This window comes from Cupressus sempervirens, chromosome 8, assembly GCF_028749045.1.
Source record: "Cupressus sempervirens isolate cs-2001-9-10 chromosome 8, ASM2874904v1, whole genome shotgun sequence".
NCBI classification, from domain to species: Eukaryota; Viridiplantae; Streptophyta; class Pinopsida; order Cupressales; family Cupressaceae; genus Cupressus; species Cupressus sempervirens.
In genome coordinates this window covers 283,115,574-283,136,048 of record NC_143125.1, presented here as the reverse complement: position 1 = coordinate 283,136,048, position 20,475 = coordinate 283,115,574, and positions in this window count along the sequence as shown.

Sequence of the window (20,475 nt, the reverse complement as noted above, 5' to 3'; positions counted from 1 at the left end):
AGGTGATGGTGTCTCAGTAGACCCATCAAAGATCAAGGCTATCATGGATTGGCCAACACCCACCAGTGTTACTAAAGTGAGGAGCTTTATGGGGCTAGCAAGTTATTATCGATGCTTCATTTCAAGATTCTCTAGATTGGCACACCCCATCACTTCTCTTTAGAGAAAGGGGAAGAAGTACGAGTGGATAGAGAAGTGTGGTAGAGCTTTTGAAGAGCTCAAGAGAGCCCTCACAAGTGCACCAATTCTTGCAGTACCAGATCCTATTGCAGATTTTGTGGTGTGCACTGATGCATCTTTAGATGGTTTAGGAGTAGTCCTTATGGAGGAAGGATGATCTATTTCCTTTGAGTCTAAAAAGTTGAAGACTCATGAACTCAATTATCCTACTCATGACCTAGAACTAGAGGTAGTGGTTCATGCCTTGGTGAGATGGTGACATTTCCTTCTAGGTCATAGATTCGAGCTTCATTCCGATCACCAGAGCTTGGAGTACATATTTTCTCAGCCAAACCTTAATGCTAGGAAAAGAAGGTGGATGGAGTTTCTGTGTGAGTATGATTTTGATGTACATTACATCAAGGGAAAGGAGAATGTGGTTGCAGATGCCTTAAGTAGAAGGTGCCATGAGCTTTCATCTGTGACTAATTGCACTGACTTGAGAGAGTGGATTTTGCAGGACTTACTAGCTGATGAGCTTTATGCAGAAGTTAGTCAGTTAGTACATTCTCAGAGACCTTTGGAAGGGAAGTTTGTAGAGTATTCCTTGGAGTTTGATGGACTTTTGCCTCATAGGGGATGTATGTATGTACCTTCCATTGGGGGTTTGCGTGAGCTCATTGTACTTGAGGCTCACAGAGCACCTTATGCAGTGCACCTTGGTGTTAAGAAGTTACATGCAGATTTGAGGTAGTTGTATCATTGGCCAGGCATGAGAGTGTAGATTGCTAGCATAGTTGCGAGATGCATCAAGTGCCAGAGGGTAAAAGTGGAGCACTGTCATCTTGGCGGGCTTTTTCAACCACATGAGATTGCAGTGTGGAAATGGGACACTATATCTATGGATTTTATTGTTCGTCTTCCTATGTCATCTCGTCGCCATGATGCCATTTTGGTGATAGTTGACACATTGACCAAAGTTGTCCATTTCTCACCCGTGCGTACTACATTCACAACATGAGATATATCTCAGGTGTTCTTCCGAGACATTGTTAGACTTCATGGTATTCCTTGTAAGATCATCTCTGATAGAGACTCCTTGTTCACTTCTTCATTTTGGAGAGAGTTGCAGTCGACTTTGGGCACCAGGCTCAATTTTAGTACAGCATACCATCCTCAGACTGATGGCCAAATTGAGCGAGTGAATCAAGTTTTGGAGGATATGCTACGTATGTACGTGATGGACCATCAGGTCAAATAGGAGGAATACCTTCATCTTGTCGAGTTTGCCTATAACAATGGGCATCATTCTTCCATAGGTATGCTTCCTTATGAGGCTTTTTATGGGAGACCGTGCAGGACACCCTTGAGTTGGGATAGGATCGAGAATCGAGTATCTATTGGTCCCTAGTTAGTAAAGGAGATGGAGCAGTAGGTGACCCTGATTAGACAGCGCCTGAGAGAGGCACAAGATAGGCAGAAGAAGTATGCAGATGCGAAGAGGACACATCGAGAGTATCAGGTTGGAGATAGAGTGTTCCTGAGGGTGTAACCACATAAGAGTCTGATTCATTTTGGAAAGGGCTCTAAGTTGGTACCCCTGTTTGTTGAGCCATTCGAGATCCTTGAGAGGATAGGACCTATTGCATACCATTTAGTTTTGCCACCTAGCTTGTCATGCATCCACGATGTGTTTCATATTTCAGTACTTAGAGAATACATTTATGATGAGTCTCATATTATAGATTGGGATGCTTTACAGGTGGAGTCAGACGGACAGCTAGCACTGGAGCCTATCTGCATTATTTCTCGATGGACCCTAGCACTTCGAGGCTGAGAGCTGGACCAGGTTAGGGTCCAATGGGATTGTTATGATGAGGTCACGGCTTCATGGGAGGATACAGCGCAAATGTAATCTCAGTACCCGTACCTTTTTGATGAACTCCAGAATGTAGTTCATGCCTAGTGGGGGAGGATGTGAGGCCTCGCCTCGACCCATCGTAGCATAGTGGTACATTACCCTTATTTTGTTATTCATGACTCGAGATTTCGACACATTATCTGATGCTTAGAACATATTTTATTATTTCATGTTGTGTGATGTTATTTTCAGATATATTTGATGATTGTCATTTAATGTTTCATGTATATGTATGTTGATGAAATCAGTAAATGTAGGATTGAGACTTTGATTTAAGAGATTTTAAATGATTAAGAATTAAGTAGGATAAAGAAACCCTTATTGATGTATGTTTTAATTTATGTGAATTTTTGAATACGTATACATTTATGTACATGTGATTTTATGAGACTACTAATGTGTGCAATGAGTGTGTAGATATTTAGCCGAGAAACCCTACGGAGGAACAAAACTAATCTCCATGTGCTAAATTTGAAAACCTTGTTGTTCGTAATTCACATATTTGTACTGTGAGATGTATGTATGCATCTTCTTTGTTCAGTGAATGTTAATATTCGTAATTATGTTCTTTTAGTGTCTCTTGACACTTGTAAAATGTTATTAGCTTCAGTGGCTATTTAGGGTTAATTGTTTAACCTTTGGACCAAGTTGGTTTAAGTTAGTGTCATTTTTTCTATTAGGTTCTTAATTAAGGTTAGTCATCCCTTAATCTAGATTAGTGCTTGGTTGCATGTTAGAGTAGTTTGAGGGTGCTATTTTATTCTTAGATTTTTATTTAGCTCTAAACCTCCTTCCTAAGGCTTAAAGCATGATATTATTCTAACCAAAGGGTATGGGTATGGGTTAGGGGTCTTTTCCAACCCCTAAGCCCCTTTTTTTGACTTTTGAGGTCACTCAAAAAGTCCCTTTTTGCCTTTGTGCGAAAATTTACCATGGGTATCTTGTGTTACCTCACCTCATCTCCACATAGGGTTTAACCATAGTGTAGATTGAGTTAGGAGTTTCTAGAGTTGCTAGTGGGTGGAGATAGTTATTGCTCCTTTTCGGTGGTTGAGTTGGAGGCTTATTTAGAGGCCTTCCTTGGACTAGTTGGTTGTTACCCAATCTCTACATTTCGAGAGGCATTCTTGAAGGTTGAAGGAAGCAAAGGGATACTCTACTCAAACTTGTTCATTGCCATTACCTCTTTGTGAAGGTGGGAAATTCTCATCTCCCTTATTCAATTTTTATGTTTTGTTTCAGGTTCATGTTACCTTGTTTTTGTTTCACTGTTGTATGGTTGTGGGTATGTTGGGAAGATTTGAAAACCATGTCATTTGGGTTGTTTTCTTTTTTGTATATGCTTGCAATTTTGTGTTTTTCCTTGCCTGGGTGTTTTGGTATTACTCACCCTTGGAGAGGGAAGAAGTGACCAATTTAGGGAGAGGTCTATTTAGTTGGACACCAACTAGTGTAGAGTCTCTTCTAAGGATGAGAAGAGGGATAAAGGGTAGGGTGTTATGGGCCCCTACCTGTCAGCACAAACGTAGTATGAATATTGCATGTGTAAATGGAAGAATAGAAGTTCTTGATTATTAGCCCCGATTGGGCATCTGAATTGGTGTTGTGCTTGACTTCTCCTGTTGGAAGAATCCACCTTTCCCTAGTCTTGATTCATTGTGAATCCTAGTGTGTAAACCATGTATGATTATGCATGTTTGATTTTCTTTTGGTTCTTCTTGGTTGTCACCCGATCAGATATTGGTTTCCTCCATGGTTCTTGAAATGAGATTCAGAAAATATTACAAATTTCTTGACTTTGATCATGAAGAAAATTCAATTTAAAATGTTTTAATTGGGATTGATATCCTATGAAATTGTATTTTAAACCTTATTGTAAATGGCAACGAAGCCGAGTTTTCTTCCTGATTCTTTCCCGGTTGAGCCTTGAATAAGGTTTGCCAATAAAATTGGTGTTAAGTATAATTTCTTGTCATGTGATTTAATTGTAAATTTTAATTTGGATGGATGCATATCCAAATAGGATGGAGTTATGATGATGGGTTAATCAAACAAAATTTTCTAGTTCCTTATCTGTTCAAAATGAAAATTATGTTAAGGAAAGAAAACAATGGCTATGGTTGATTTATTGCAATTCAAGTTATTTATGAGATCAAATTTACCATGCATTATTGTGGCACGATTATTAACTCCATGTTATAAATCTGTTCTATTAATATATTCCTTGTAGAACAAAAGAAAAATAAATATATCCATCACTTTGTAATCTATGCTTATAAAAAAATTAAAGCTTCAAAAGAAAATTTCCAAGAGAAAAATGCTCTCTTTATTTTGCATGGGAAAGAAAATTAAATCATTGTAGAACAAAGAATATTCTCTGTAGATCCTTTTGTTCAAATTTAAATTCAAAAACTAAAATAAAAATAAATAATCAATAAATTAAACATGAATATCTAAAGTAATATAAAACTTATATCTAATACCCATAATATCCTACCATACCAAATAAACTTTAAAACATAACTCCTTAGCCCTTACCTAGGCACAGTAGTTGGAGGAAAAGTCAACAATGGACATGGGGGGGGGGGGGGGGGGTGACATCACCCTGTCCCCATGTCACATCCCCCCCTTTCTTTTCTTGGATGGGAAGTTGAGTTGTTTGTTTTAAAAAAGAATTTCATCCTTGCCTCACGTCAACTTGGATTTCAATGTGGGTGGGGGATGAGACAAGACTGACACAGACCTTCAGTCACATGGATCATTGCGCAGGGAAGTTTGGGAGGTCGATTTGATAGGTGGGAGGGGGTAGGTGTCTTAGGTGTAGGTTAGTATTAAGCTTTGTTTTTGTTTTGTTAGTTAGTTTTAATTATTTTAGTTTTAGTTTTATTAGATGTTTTAAAATTATGTTAGAATGTTAAGGGGTTAGTTTAGATATTAGTTAGGTTAGATTAGTTGTTTTAGTAGTTAGGTTGTTAAATTTAATTTTGGTTTTTTTTAATGTTAAAATATGTTAGTGAGTTTATTTTTTAGTTTTATTATTATTAAGCTATATTTTAGTAAGTGGTGTTAGTATTTATTTTTTAGTTTTTAATAGTTTAAAGTGTAATTTGTTAAAGTATGTTGTTTAAATTTTATATATATTGCTTTAGTAATGCTAGTTTAGTTTCATGTTTTAATTAATAGTCTTTAAATTTTATTTAAATTGTAAAGTTAAGTTCTATTTAATAGATTAGACGTTCTTTTATCAATGATTAGATCAACTATAAATTTAGTTAGTTAGTTTAAGATAAATTAGTTTAATATGAAATTAATATTAAATTTAGTTTAGATCTAATTTATATTCGATTAATTTTTTGTTGAAAATTAAGCTAAGTTGGAGATTTAAGAAATGTTGGTATTAATAGTATCTTTGAAATTTTGTTTAATTAGTGTCCTAATAGCTTAAGTTATTCAAATAATCTAAACCCAATCTTCTTTAGATTGGTATTAAAATAATTTTTGCATGATTGTTTAAGCAATGTAATAACGAATTAGTAAACATTTATATTAACCTAATAACAATGTACTTCAAAATCTTGACGATGTATTCCTCCACAAAATTTTTTAAACCAAGAATGTTGTAGAGAAACTTTTCTTAAAACTATAATCAATCTTTTCAAACTTAGAGCATGTTTAATTATTAATTATATTTTTTTATTAAAAAAAAAAAAAATTGTGTGTGTTTTACCCTCGTAGTCTGGGCATGACATCATGTTCTTATGATGATGAGACAGAAGGTGACATAGAGGTGCCCTTGAGGTACCAACATGTACAAAAACATTGGGTAACCAAGGAACTTCCTCCAATAAACACTGATTTTTGTGTTAACGAGAGGATATATCGCATAGCACCATCATCATTACATGGTTTGGGCCTATTTTCTATGGATGGCATAAAGGTGTCTTACAATAAAGTTTTTGAATTGATGGAGTATGTTGGACCATGTTATGATTATAAAATTTGGATGCATATTGTTCAATAAAAAAAAAGTATGCATAGGTATACCCTCTCGAAAACTTATATATACAATAGCAAGACAATAATCAAAGTAAAAGTGTGGCTATATACATTGATGGAAGGCCAAAAGCAACAAGGAATATTGCAAGTTTTACAAATAGTACATGACTTGTTTCAACTATAAAGAAACCCAATTGCATATTTGAGGCCCGCAAGGGAAATCATGTATATATCTGTGTGATAAAATCAATACATGTAGGGGAAAAGCTTCTTATTGATTACAATTTGAACTGAATAGATACAAATGAGGCTACCATGATGGGGATGGTACATACTATTAAACCAACTTCTAATCAATGACTCCAACATACCATTTAGTCAATATATTTTTGGCTAACATTTTTATACTTGATCTTTGACACAGGGGCACAATATGGAGTAACCGCCCAAAGGGGATGCTGGTGATGTTCCTGGCTCATCTACACATGAGCAAGTAAAACTCATTGTAATTGTGCAAACTAGATAGAAGAAAAATGTTATTTTTTTAATGTTGTTTTCTTCATTGTTTTGGAGTAATTTTGATAATACTAATACTATTGTTGTACAGAGGGCTAGTGGTTGGAGCGAGGGAAAGGAACCTGCAGTCCCTCCATAGCCCCCCCCTAAGGAGAACCCTTTCTATATTGATTTAGCAGAGACTGATGACCCGATCGGTTTGATTAAAAAGGTGCCAAAGAAAATTGGGAGAGAAACTATACGTTTGGCAACCATAAAGCCTACTACTCAGGAAATAAAAGATAGGGGATCTAAATTTTTGCACACCTCTAAAACCTTAAAAGTAAGTATTAATGAAATTTTTAATTATAACAAGTGTTCAATAATGGTTTTTATGTTATGCTCTTTTATGGCATTAATTAAAATATGGATGCGTTGTCTTTACAGAGTTTTTTGCATGATTTCGAGCCCCATTCCCATGATGAGGGTGCTGCAGGTGGTTTAGGTAGGTCACATGTTCCATTCCCCACGTGTTTTCCACTGAATATATATAGGAATGATCATAATCATTGACAATACATGCTCGAACAATCCATTTTTTTAATGCTCTAACAATCTTGTCCATCCTAGTCCACACGTTCTATATTTATGCATGCTCTAACAATATTATTCTTCAGCTTCAAATCAATTGTATCCTATGATGATGCCGACTCCATCCAGGGAAACCACAAATCTATTTCCGACTGTTGAGTCAACAACACATAGCTTACAAGCATCAACTGTTACACCATCTACTGGTACAAAAATTCCTCTTTTTCTCTCTTATGAAGGATGTCATATTGATCGTCAGTGACAATGAAGGCATTCCATTAAAAGTAGCCAAAGTTCCAGGTAATTTAAAGTTATTATTATTCTATAGTGATATAATAGTAATTTAGTTTTTGATCACTCTTCATCAACTAATGATCCCATGATATTTTTTTAGGGAATGATGTTTTTTGGAGAAAACTTGGTGATGAGTGTTTGGGAATATTTGGGCCCACCCTACGTACCTGGTGGAACATCATATCCTAACTAAAACCCCAAACCACTATTTTGATTTCATAACATTGCTAGAATAGTTTTCCTTTTCATCCATTTCTTGAACTATATTAAAGGTAGCTTCACTTCATTTATGAGTCTAACATGTTTTTTTTTTACTTAAAGGGTGGAATAACCAAGGAAAACCATTGAAGGATGATCTAATAGAGAGCATGACCCTACTCTTTGGACTACGTGCATTCAAGAGAAACAAGCTCCTTGAAAAAGTTGGTTTATGTTTGAAATATATTAGGGACCAATACAAAAAAAAATTATAGGATAACCCCAGGTACAAGCGTGTGCCCTATGTTCCTGAGGCTAAGTGGCAGGCTCTGATTTTGGATGGAAAGTATAAAGCTGACAAGAAAAATAATATTACACCAGTAGAGGGTACAACAATGTATGTGATACTATTGAGAATGTAATTATGTACTCATTAACCTCTATATTTATACTATCTAACATATTTCAAACTTTTCATAGATTGCCCAACACATCAAAGGCAACAAAGGCAAGAATAGAAAAGCATGGGACACACAAGCTCAGCTCTGGTGGTTTTTTGAAACTTCAAGCATGAGTTGTAAGGATTAGTAAATGAAAAATTGTATCAATATTTTTATATAATGTGATGGGAAACGCTAGGATAGACTAGCTTGTCTATGATCCTGATCCTCAACTTGGATCTCAGTGTTCCTCCACACCAATATATGATGCAGAGTAACATGCTTTGGAAGCACCAAAAAACTCCTAGCACCTTGGAACAACTAAGAAATTCAAGTTATCACCCCAATCCTCTATTCTCCACAAGAACATTCAAGGCTTGATTGACCTTCAAACAAGGAACTAATCTGCTATTACAATTTCTCCTTTAATTCATGGACGCAACTCAACACATAAGGTTTCATACTAGTTACTTCTCCCTTGTACCATTCAAGGCCTCATACACCCAACCTTGACACCAATTGTTTTGGACAAATCCAACCCTCTAACATAAATGGAAACTAGAACAAACATCAACACAACCCAAAACAAATCAGGTCTAAGGAAAACTTGTTGTTACCAGTCACAGGGAAAATTGCAGCTCTTGACCTTTATTCTACACACCCAACCAAGAGTGCAATTGGATCCTCTAGGAGTCCCAAACACCAAAGATAGTTTAGAACAACTCCAACATGACCAAAATAAAGTGTAACAAGGGTTGGAAACCCTGCTAACTATTTATTGTTTCCTTTTGATATTTTAACTACCCTCCATTGGTTGATGAAAAAATGCAAGTAAAATTCACCATACAATGCTAAAATACAGGGCTCAGTGTTCAAGAGATGCCTCATAGAAGAGGATAAGAGAATTGGCTTCCAACAAGGCTATAGAGCTATGGCTAAATGGCTACGAGCTGAAATTAGTGTGGAATGTTCTAATAATGATGCACTGAGCCACAGGTAAATCAACTAAATGAAATTTATTTCAAATTGAATACTTTACCAATTAGTCTATTTGATGTTAAGTTCCAATATAAAGTGAGTATATCTATTTTAAGCAAGAAATGATAACAATGTGTAGGATGTTGGAATGCATCCTGACAATCCTTCTACACAATCTGTGGATGTTGAAGGTTTGCATTATGTGCATCCCAGTGGTGGAGGTATACATTTGCAATTAAAATTTTTTATATGTAATTGCAATTGGTGTTTGGATTAATGTAAGATTTTGTATAGTAGTTATAGAGGATCGAGGGGTCAATGTTCATGAGCATGTTGATGTTGAGTCTAGACAAAATGATGTGGTCAAATCAGGTAAAGAGCGCCACAGTTATGTTATTTAAAATAATTAAATACTTGTAACAATTATAATAAATTATTTTTAATTTAACTCTTTTATTTGTTATTGCAAATGACCCCCCTTCGCAACAACATAGGAATTTGAGATCATCAAGAATAGAGAATAGAACAACTGATGAGGGGGGAATTGATGATGACACTAATGCTCCTCTTAGAGCTTACATAGAAAAAATAAATAGAAAGAAAAAAAAGAAATGATTGTCATCTACATACCTTAATTTATAATGATGAAATTTTATGTCTCAATGAATTTAATTATGTGCTAATGAATGTTCATGAATTATGTGTTAATGTAGAATATTGATGAATGTTTCATGCTAACGAATCTAATGTGTTAATGAATGTTATCATGCGATATTGATTGAATGTTGTCATGTGATATTAATTGAATGTTATATTTTATTAATGGTTGAAAGAATGAATGAATGTTAGATGTTAACAAGGAATGTAGAGTGATGTTAGGGGGAGGAGGGTGGGGCCAAATGAGCTTCCACCTTCACATGGTTGGCCCTGTTTAGTAGAGAATATTAAACTATTCTCGAAACAAAGTGAAGCTCAATAAGATACTAAATATTTCTCTATTTTTTCCTATGTTTAGACTATTGTCCTATGCATCTATGCTTCATGCTTTGAACTATCATGAAGTTCTAAACTTGTAGCTTTTTTATTGCTTCCTTGGATCTCAGCACTATCTTGGGATTGTGTTATCACCAATGATATGATTATCATAATTAACTAGGGAAATAATGAGTCCCTATGTTTCATTGGATCTCTTGCAATGATAGAAAGGAAATGAGAGTACAAATACTTGTGATGAGAATTGAGAAAACCTTTGTGTGTCTACCCTACATTATCATACAATCAACTTACAATTGATGCATGTGTACAAGATCTTAAAATTTACAATACAATTTCCTCACTATCATGATCAGCCTACCTTTTCTAGATGATTCCTAACTCAAAAAGTGAGAGGGGAAAAAGACTGACCAGTATCCACCTCATGCCAATAGATTGTAGTTAGACAATGTCAAAATCAAAAGATCACAATTCAAGTCAATAGAATTAATTAAAATATTGCCTGTATATGATTTGTAAAACAAAATCAATTTTACCAATCTTATTTATAAATTATTCGAATAGGAGGACCTATGGAAAATATTTAGACTAACAAGACATCAAGTCATAGATATTCATAAAATAATAAAATACTAATTGACATAAATTTGTATGTAGATTCATCACATTTAGTTCATTGTATCGAAACATCAAATGCACACGAATAAATAGTTAGTTAATAATCAATTTTTTTATTCACATAACAAGTTAATAAAATGGGTTGTGAAAAATAATATAAAATGCTCATTGAATTTGGAAAAGACAAGAAAGCTTATAAATAATATAATCAGGGCCACAAATGTCATACTCAGCATCTCACCTCACTGTAACTGAGCCTAAATTGGATAGTTCAATCTTCAGAAAAAATCTCAAACCTTACTTTGATTTCCACTTTTTTGTATCATGGATTGTTTAAGCAGTATACAAATCTAGTCCTAATGTCATTATTGTATTTTCTTGTGAAGGTATATGGGCAAGTATGAAAATTGTGTGCTATCTTGATGGGAAAACTTATGAATGGATGGGAATAAGTCAAGAGCACAGTATTATGGGTAAGGTAAGTATTATCTTCATGCTCAATTTTCCTTATCCAAGTAGAAAAGTATACTATTTTTTAAAATTTCTATAGTGGCTGTAAGGGAAAGTATGGGCAAATGCTTATTACCACTGTAGACGAGGTAGGAACTTCTTGACTATAGACTAGTAGCAAGTGAGCTATTTGAATTCCATCATTTAAAAAAAACAATAAAATAAAAAGGAAAATGCCAAAATGGGAGCTTTTGAAAAAATGTGCAACTACTGAAGTAATTATGACATCTTACAGAAGACTTCTAAACTGTATGATCCAAAGTCCAGACTATTGAAGCATAACAAGGCACATGAATTGTCTTGTCCAGACTATTAAAGTAATGTGTTCTTTTGTAATATCCAATTACAAGATAGTTAAACATGGGCATTCAAATGGAATCCCCAATGTTTTTTAAATGAAACTAACCTCTCTCATCTGATGCTTGTCAGAAATAGATAGATTGTTGAAGGAATGATCGATTGGGAAATTCCTGCAGACCTAACTAATTAAATATATTTATATTGTGTACATGATTTACTCACACATTTGCCTCAACCAGAGAATGAGAAAAATATGTGTTCAAAGGCTTGATTCACCTTCAAAATTTGTCCCTCATTCTTACAAAAAAGGAAAAGAATACTGAAAATAAGAATACAAAGGAGAAAAGAGAACAAAATTTAATATTACAGTTTCTTAGGAAGTCATTAAACCTATCAAGAAAAGTTGAAGAACTTAATGTTAAAACTAAAGGATTCTTTTAATGTTAAAATTTTCCTACCTACAGGCAAAGCCGAATAACTTAAAGAAGAAAATTAAAAGTAAATTACCAAGCCAATTCTAGAATTCAAGACACTAAACCTTTTCAACTAGCAACTGCCACTAACTATGCTATTATTTATGATTTTATTTATGGTCATGACTTGTATGTAATGGAAGTATCTCCCAGGAATGACTATTGTGTGATCACTCATGATGGCTAGTTCTATATTTTTGAAGGAGCCTTGAAGATAATTAGTACCCAGATTACTAGTTGATTTGGTTAGATAGATGTAAACAAAAATATGGTAAATCTAGTATTTAGAAAAACCAAAGAAGAGATTAGAGAGAGATGTAATAGAAGTATGGTAAATCTGATTTTTAGAATGGCATTTCTCTTTAAAAATGTTATGATTGTAACATACAATGAAATTTTCTATTAACATGTCTTCTCTTGAGGTAGAATGTCTATATCAAAAAATGTAAGCTAATTCATATAGATTTGAATAGGTTCAAAGTAATGCAAATACTAATCATTATTATATTCGTAACTTCTCCTCCTACATTTACATTTCCCTGTTTCTTGATTTTTCTTTATATATTTGTATTTTTCTACTCCTATTGTGATCCAAAATTTTCTATCAAACCTATCTCTGTTTCTCATGTTTTCCTTTTGAGCTTACTTCATTAGTAATTGAAATTATTGAAATGACAATGCATATACAGTGCTTACTTCATTAGCAATTGAAATTATCTAAATGGACTCTAGTCATAACTTCAAGGTAAGCTTCCTTCTGGCATGGGGGTTTCCAAAGCCTAAAATTAAAAGGAAGTTGAGTACATCAACATTCTTAACAATAGTATCTCACCAACTATGAGAATTTATCAAAGGAACCATTTGTTCAAGCTACCCTATTTTTGCTAGTGGCTCCTTGCAAATCAATCTTAGGAAATCAAACATGTTGATCACACCATCTTATATAACCTATATGAACTTTTAAATCTTTATTTCAATGATTTATTGATGACAAATTTTATTTATAGTCATTAGCTTGTGGATTAGATTGTATTTATATTTTTAATATTAACGTTTTGAATCACATTCAATGATCTCTCTTTCATTCTGATGATAGGTTATTATAATTCAAAAACTAATCATTATAATTGTAATGAGTAATGCTAAAGTTTCAATGACAATCTAATTCAAAAACTAATCATTGTAACTGTAATTGTAATGGATTGTGGAAATCTGATATTTCTAAAAGATTCCATATCATCATATTCAACCCATATAGAAAAATGATTATATGTTATTTCAATCTTAACAACTTTATAATTAATTTTTATAAATGTAAATAGGGTTGTCCACCTGTAGAGTGGTTCTCCATCTAGGTATAGGGAGGTCAAAATCTAGAGGGGGTGGCTTTTGGAAGGGATGGTGAGCTTTTGAAAGGAACACTTAGATTATTTGTTTTTCAGGGCTCCCTTCATAGAACTTGGTTGGTTGTTTTTCCATGTGGAATATTTCTTGCCTTTTGAGGAAGCATATACCATTGTGGTGTACCCATCTATGCATAAATATACATTGGCGAGAAAGAGTTTGGGGTAAGAATTGACATGTTAGCTAAGCTAAAGGGATTGATGATTGTAGATATTGGGTAATCATTGTAACTCATTTTCTTGTGCCTAACTAAGAATTTTAATTTCACCCGCGAGTTTTCATTGCACTAAAGGATGTATTTCTCAAAGCATTTTACCGTAGCGAGTCAAAGATGAGTAACAAGTAATTTCTTTAGAAGGAGGGCTTCAGAGTTTCTTCACAAGTAATTTCAAATCTATCTAAGACTTAATTGAATCTCATTCTTATTTGAGCAGTGTTAATTGGTAATATTTGGGCATTGGATTAACCTTATGTTGTCCCGTTTGTGGGGAAGAAGACTATTTAAAAAAGTTCTTTTTATTTTGTTCTTGTGTGAGATTATTATGGACTACCCTTAAAACCTCCATTTAGTCTTCAAATTTGGAAAACTAAAGCTGATGTCCAATCACAATTTTCTGCTTAGAAACTCCTTCAAGCCAAACTTCCAGTCAAATCTTGTCTTAAATTCCTCATTCCAACCCCATGTTGCCACTTTTGTGGGGAAGAAGAATATTTAAAAAATTATTTTTGACTTTGTTTTTGACCTTGGCTCTTAGTTTCCTTTGGGCTTTTCTCCTCCTGCTGTAATGTTGTTGCTATAGTTATTTTGTTCATGATGCTACTATGATTCTAGTGTAACAATTTTGTTAACTTTGCTTCTTAATTCAATTAAAAATAGATATGGAATACACATTATTGTTATTATCAAATCTTTGTATAGAGGGAAAGGAGATCCATGTCCCTTGTATATGTGTTTCATTTTTTTCTAATGCTATGAACATAAAAATTTATTACATATTTATCCAAATAATTGGCACCTATTCTTAGTATTTTGACATCATCCAAAATCTTCCATAATCTTGAAATTACTTTTTTTTTATAAAAATTATTGATACATTTGTGAGAATGCTCAGCTAATACTATAAGGAAAAGTTAGACAAAGAAAAAAGTTAAAACCTCCAGAATGGCTCAAGGTATATCATTCTTATTAAATTCATTAGAAAAAAGTTACATAGTACTTAGGCAAACTACAAAGTTTGGTAAAGAGAAATATAATGTGTGGGGTCGATGAATTATTGGACATGATATAGGAAAATTCATGAAGTATGGTGAATGTCCAAAGTATAATTATTTTTTTGCATACACATGTGCATTTGAGAAAGAAAAGCGGGCAGGAATTCAAATCTTGTGAGAAGACTTGACTAGAGAGTGTAACTAATGGAGTGAAAACCTAGTGTAGTAGAGGATTTGAAACCTAGTAAGGAAGTGTGACTCCTGCAGGCTGATGCTACACTTTCTTGCATACTTTCTGGTCCACACACTATAACACCCATAGTTTTTCCATCCATTTCCAGACCAAATTTTCCAATTATGTCTTCCAATTTGACATGCCAATCACAAAGAAGAATTATAAGCATTTGGGTCAAGAAAACTACAAGAATGTTTTAGTTCATAATAGAGCCATATAAAATAGTTGATACAAAAACAAAGGTATGCAACACTTGGAGTACTAGATACTTGTGATATTTCTATCAGGATTCAACTGATGAATTTATTTTTTTTGTTTTACTTTGTATCTGTCACAATTACAATGTCAACCACAAGCATTGCGACGAGGTCGCTATAGCTACAACACCATCTGCTATCACAATTGCCAGGGTTTCTGTCACAATTGTGACATTGGCCACAATAATTGTGATGGGGTTGATGTCACAATAAAGTGGTTGCATAGCGACAGATACTCATCATAATTGCGACGGTATAGGATAGACATCATAATTTGCGACTAAAAAACAATGACATCTTTTACTGTCACAGTGGCAACATATTTCTGTCATAATTGTAACACATAGCTGTTGCAAATCGATGCCAAATGTATTAGTGCAAGGAAAAAAGGTTAGGCCAAACCTTATCGGGTATCTGATCCATTATCAAGTATCTGAGATCATATCAAGCATCCAATATGAGATCGAATACCCAAAACCTGTGATATGAATTTAGAAAAAAAACATGAGAGCAAATAATACATTTGTGTTTGGGTTTGTTTTGAGTTGACTCCATTTTAGGTATATTATGTAACAATGGGTATATATTATTGGTAAGGATTTTATTTTTATTTTTTAATGATTTTGAATGAATTTTAATATAAATTAGGTTTTTTAAATAGAAATGGTTGAAAATTAGTTTTTTTTAATAAAAATAGTTGAGAGTTAATTTTTTTTAATAGAAATGTTATTTTACAATTTAATAGGTATGGCTAACTCGAACGATGACACTAAGGCAGGAATAAATGTTCCTCATAACTCTCCACCAAATGATCCAGTACCCCCTCAAAACCATATACCAAATGATCCCCTACCCTCTCAAAATCATCCTCAAGTTGAAGATTTGATATATGAATATCTCACCGAACTAAGGGTTTTGCAAACCACATATAACAATATACTTGCATTGGCTCCCATGTTATCCATGATAAACACCATAGTGGATAATATTGAAACACTTACTAATGAACATAATGTTGCTCTTCACTAGCATGAGAAAATGCATGCCATGTTTGATGATGGGTCAGAATATGATGAGGTTGCAACCCTAAATATAAGTAAAGATGATATAGTTAACCCTTTTACAGACCCAAAAATCGGTTAACAAGTAGAATGATGAAAGCCCAAATTATCAATTAATGGTGCACAAATGAGGCTATGTGTGCAAACTTTTGGGATTGTTGGTAAGTGGTATTTGAAAAGCCTCTACATAGCAATTTAGAGGTTCCATTCTATTTCATTAAAAATTTGTATACCAAATTTGTATTGCACCTCAAGGTCAACTAGTGGAGCATGAGGCCCAACATAGGTGTAGGAGGAGGATGAGCTCCTCAAAATAGACCCTTTGCCCAATAGAAGAAAGTTGGCACCTTTGTCCCCTCTACTGATATCTCCCCCCATCCTCTAGTGCAGAATCCTAAATCATTAGAGAGGCTAGCTCTAATAAAAATTAGAGCCATCCATAGATTGAGTAGCCTATTGATGTCTCAGGCTAGGTCAGTATTGCCTCCCCATGTTGATGATGCAGGCACAAGTTCATCATTTGTGAGCTCATCACATGTTTGTGTGCCCCATACTTGCATAATGTGCAAGAATATTTTTTTGGATCCCATAGGTGATCTTTCTGAGTATCAATTTCTATTTGAGGAGGAGGATACACCAGATGCGTGTACTGAGACTATACACCTTGAAATGAGAGAGGAGGGGCATGTAGAGGCATTCCATCCTACTGTGTCAGTACATGTATACATTTTTTTGTTACAACTTATGTTATTTAAAGTTAATCTTTATAATAGAGTAATTTTAATCCATACTAACTTATACATGTATGTGATCTTCATTTATGATTACATGATGATTGAGGAGGAGCTTAGTGATGCAGGAGCATCTAGAGGTATAAGGGCAATCCTGTGTCACCCAAAAAAATGTACTTAGACTTAGTTTCTATTTTATGTCTTTGCATTTTTGGATACCCATTTGGCTCAAATAAAGGTTCCAACTCTCATAGTTCAACTATCAGTGCATTTAAAAATCCCGAAAAAATAGGAGCATACAATTTGACCATCATTTTGGTGACCTAGAAGGTGTGACTTGGCCAGATGAATGTAATCGAGATTTAGAGAATTCCAGAAAAAGAATCAGGTCAAAAGGCCCCACGGTTTGAAATTTATTGCAGTTTTTCAGGTTTTGGAGACCCCCTAAGAATGCTTCAAAGTTAGGTTTGGGGCATTAAATGACCTCGAAAAGGGTCGAAAAATGGGCTATAGAGCTCTTCGAGAGCTTTTCAAAAATGTAAACGGTTCGTCAATCAGAGTTACGGTTCAAAAGTTATGCCTCCCGGAAGTTCGACTACCATTTTTGGATTCTTCTAGAATTGCACCGACTTCTAACGCAGCTTTCGGAACCTTCTATTTTGTCGGTGAATGCCTACTAGCACTTTCTAGAATGTACTCCTAGTCCTTAACCCTCCGGGGTCTATTTAAGGAGATTTCTGTCATTGTAAAAGGCAGTTCGGGGTGGAGTTTGAGAGGAGGTGCTATAAGGAGAAATATTCTCCAGATTTATGCTATTGTAAGCCCGTAGGGCATGTTTTGAAGTTTATTTTCTCTGCACTGTTTGTACTAGCATATTTTCTTGGTTAATATAATTCCCCCTTTCTGTTGTGTCTATTCTGTTGTTGGGTTGTGTCCCCATCACTTAGATAGGTTGATTTTGTCATGCTCTCAGCTATTTAATTTTTCCTTGAGACATCTATGATACATTATGTTGTGTTCTCATTATTATTCTATTTGATATTCGAGCATATATGGTTTCTAATCTTTCTTTTCTCTTGTAGGTATCACCTGTCAGTGGGGGCTAGAGTGTGGGGGTGAGGCACAACCCATTGATAAGGGAAAGGTAATTAGGTGCTTTAAAGTGATTAAATATCAATGCATTCTTGTAAAATGTTTGTGGTAATGAAATTTAATTACATTCTTTATTGTACAAGGCATGGCTACTAGTGATCAATCCAGGAAAATTTGGTGTCACAGACCATTTGACATTTCCATTTGTAGTGAGAGCCCCATCGTATGTATAAATATAATTTATTTTTTCAGTTTCCTTATTTTCATAAACAAATTTAAAACTAATTTTTGTGATATTAACAACTAGCCTTTGTATCTCATAGGAAACACCTAGTGCATAGGAGGCTAGATGACAGAGTTTTGTATCTTTTCTCATGAAGCCATTATATCCAAAGGAGGATTTGACAAAGGTTAGTTGTAATTTGAATTCTTGATTATATGCTATAAATTTAGTATGCTATGAATTATAATGTTATAGTTTAAGCTATAGATCTGTCTGAAAAACATACTTGAACATATATAGGCCATAATCAGCGAGGTTCAAGCATTGTTGAGCAGATATGAGAGGACTCATGACCGATGCAAGAGGTTGATGAGAGAGGTATTTATGACGAAATTTTAATACTATAAAAATTAATTAAAAAAGGATCATTATGCATTTGAGTAATTTAATTTTAGATACATAGAGTCATATAAATTTAGTAGTCTAACTTTGGATTTTCCTTTTTTGTTTATGTAGGAGGCATTTGATCCATCTAGTGCAGTGAAGAGGCTACATTTTGATCATCCACCAATAGCATGGTATAGTATAGTTGTCATAGGATGCATCTAAGACATATTGAGATGGCATATGCCACATTATATATAGAAACATTGATACTATACATATTTTGATGGCATGATCAGCCACATTTTGTATATGTATCTATGTATTTTGATATATATTTGCATCATTTGTCTATGGATATGTCAAATTTTGTGTGTGTGTGTAATTTTTCTATGGATACATGTATTTTGATATATATTTTTGTCATTTATGTGCACAATGATATACATATTAATTAATATAGTATTGTTCAATTTATCGTGGATCATGTGTATTTTTCATGTTTATGGAATATCATTCATTTTGATCATGTTTGTTATATTTGGTTCAAATACAATAATTTGTAAAGAACATTTTAACAACTATTATTATCAAATTTTGATGCAATATTTAATTGAGATTATATCATTATGTTTAATTTGAAATTATCTATGCAATCCCTTAAATTTTCACTATGGTTCACCCAACCAAAGGAAATTAGAGCACCTTAAAGACTCTCCAGTATGGGGTGGCCACGAATGTTGGAGGCTCTATACAGTTGAAATAATGGTGTCACTATGGTTCACCCACCCATTGGAGGCAAATGATGCTTACAATTCGATGCCAAGATCATTAGTTTCAAAGCTACACAATGATGCATCAATGAACTGAGGTACACTACAAATTTTGGCATTGAGCAAGATTGTTGTGCCATATAAAAATGAAATCTAATATCTAAAAAATGAGATAAGTTATTATAGGTCTTGGCATGACTATCTTGTAGCATTCAATATTTCACTGAAAGCCCCCATGAGCTTCGAGTTACGACCCTCAAAAGGTCGATCTCCAAACACACTTAGAGCACATTCGAGACTCTTTAGTACGAAGTGGTTGCAAATGTTGGAGGCTTTCCATGGCCAAAAAAAGGGTTTCACTAGGGTTCCCTCACCCAACTGAAGCTAATGGCACTAACAATTTGATGCCAAAATCAGTGGTTTCAAAGTTACGCAGTGATACACCAATGAATTGAGGCACACTAAATTTTTTGGCATAGAGTGAGATCATTGTACCAAATCCAAATAGAATATGATCTCTTAGAAATGAGTTGGGTTATTGTAGCCCTCGACATGACCATCTTATCACATTTGAGGTTTCACTGATAGCTCCCACGAGCTCTAAGTTATGACCCTTGGAAGATTGACCTCCAAACACACTTAGAGCACCTTAGAGACTCTTCAGTATGGGGTGGTCGTGAATATTAGAGGCTCTCCATGACTAGAAAAAGAGTGTCACTAGGTTTCACCCACCCATATGGAGCTAATGGCACTGATGATTCAATGTCAATGTCAGTGGTTTCAAATTTTGGTGTTAGTATTAATTAAAATAAAAAAAATTTAGGTCCCTCCACATAAATTACATTAAGTAAAAACATATTTGTTTCTTACATTAAGTTAACAAGTTTATATTTACAATATCTCAAGAATTTCATCATTATTACATCAATACACAACTACCAAAAATCATAGTGTCAAAAATTGTAGTGTCAAAAATTGCAGTGTTGAGAATCGTTGTGTCAAAAATTGTAGTGTTAGAAATAGAATAGATTTTTCTTCATTCTACTCCTTATTTAGTTTTTGTCTTCATCTATGGCTACTCTTCATGATGTACCTACATTCCAATATCATAAAAAAAATTGGTAAATAATGGTATTA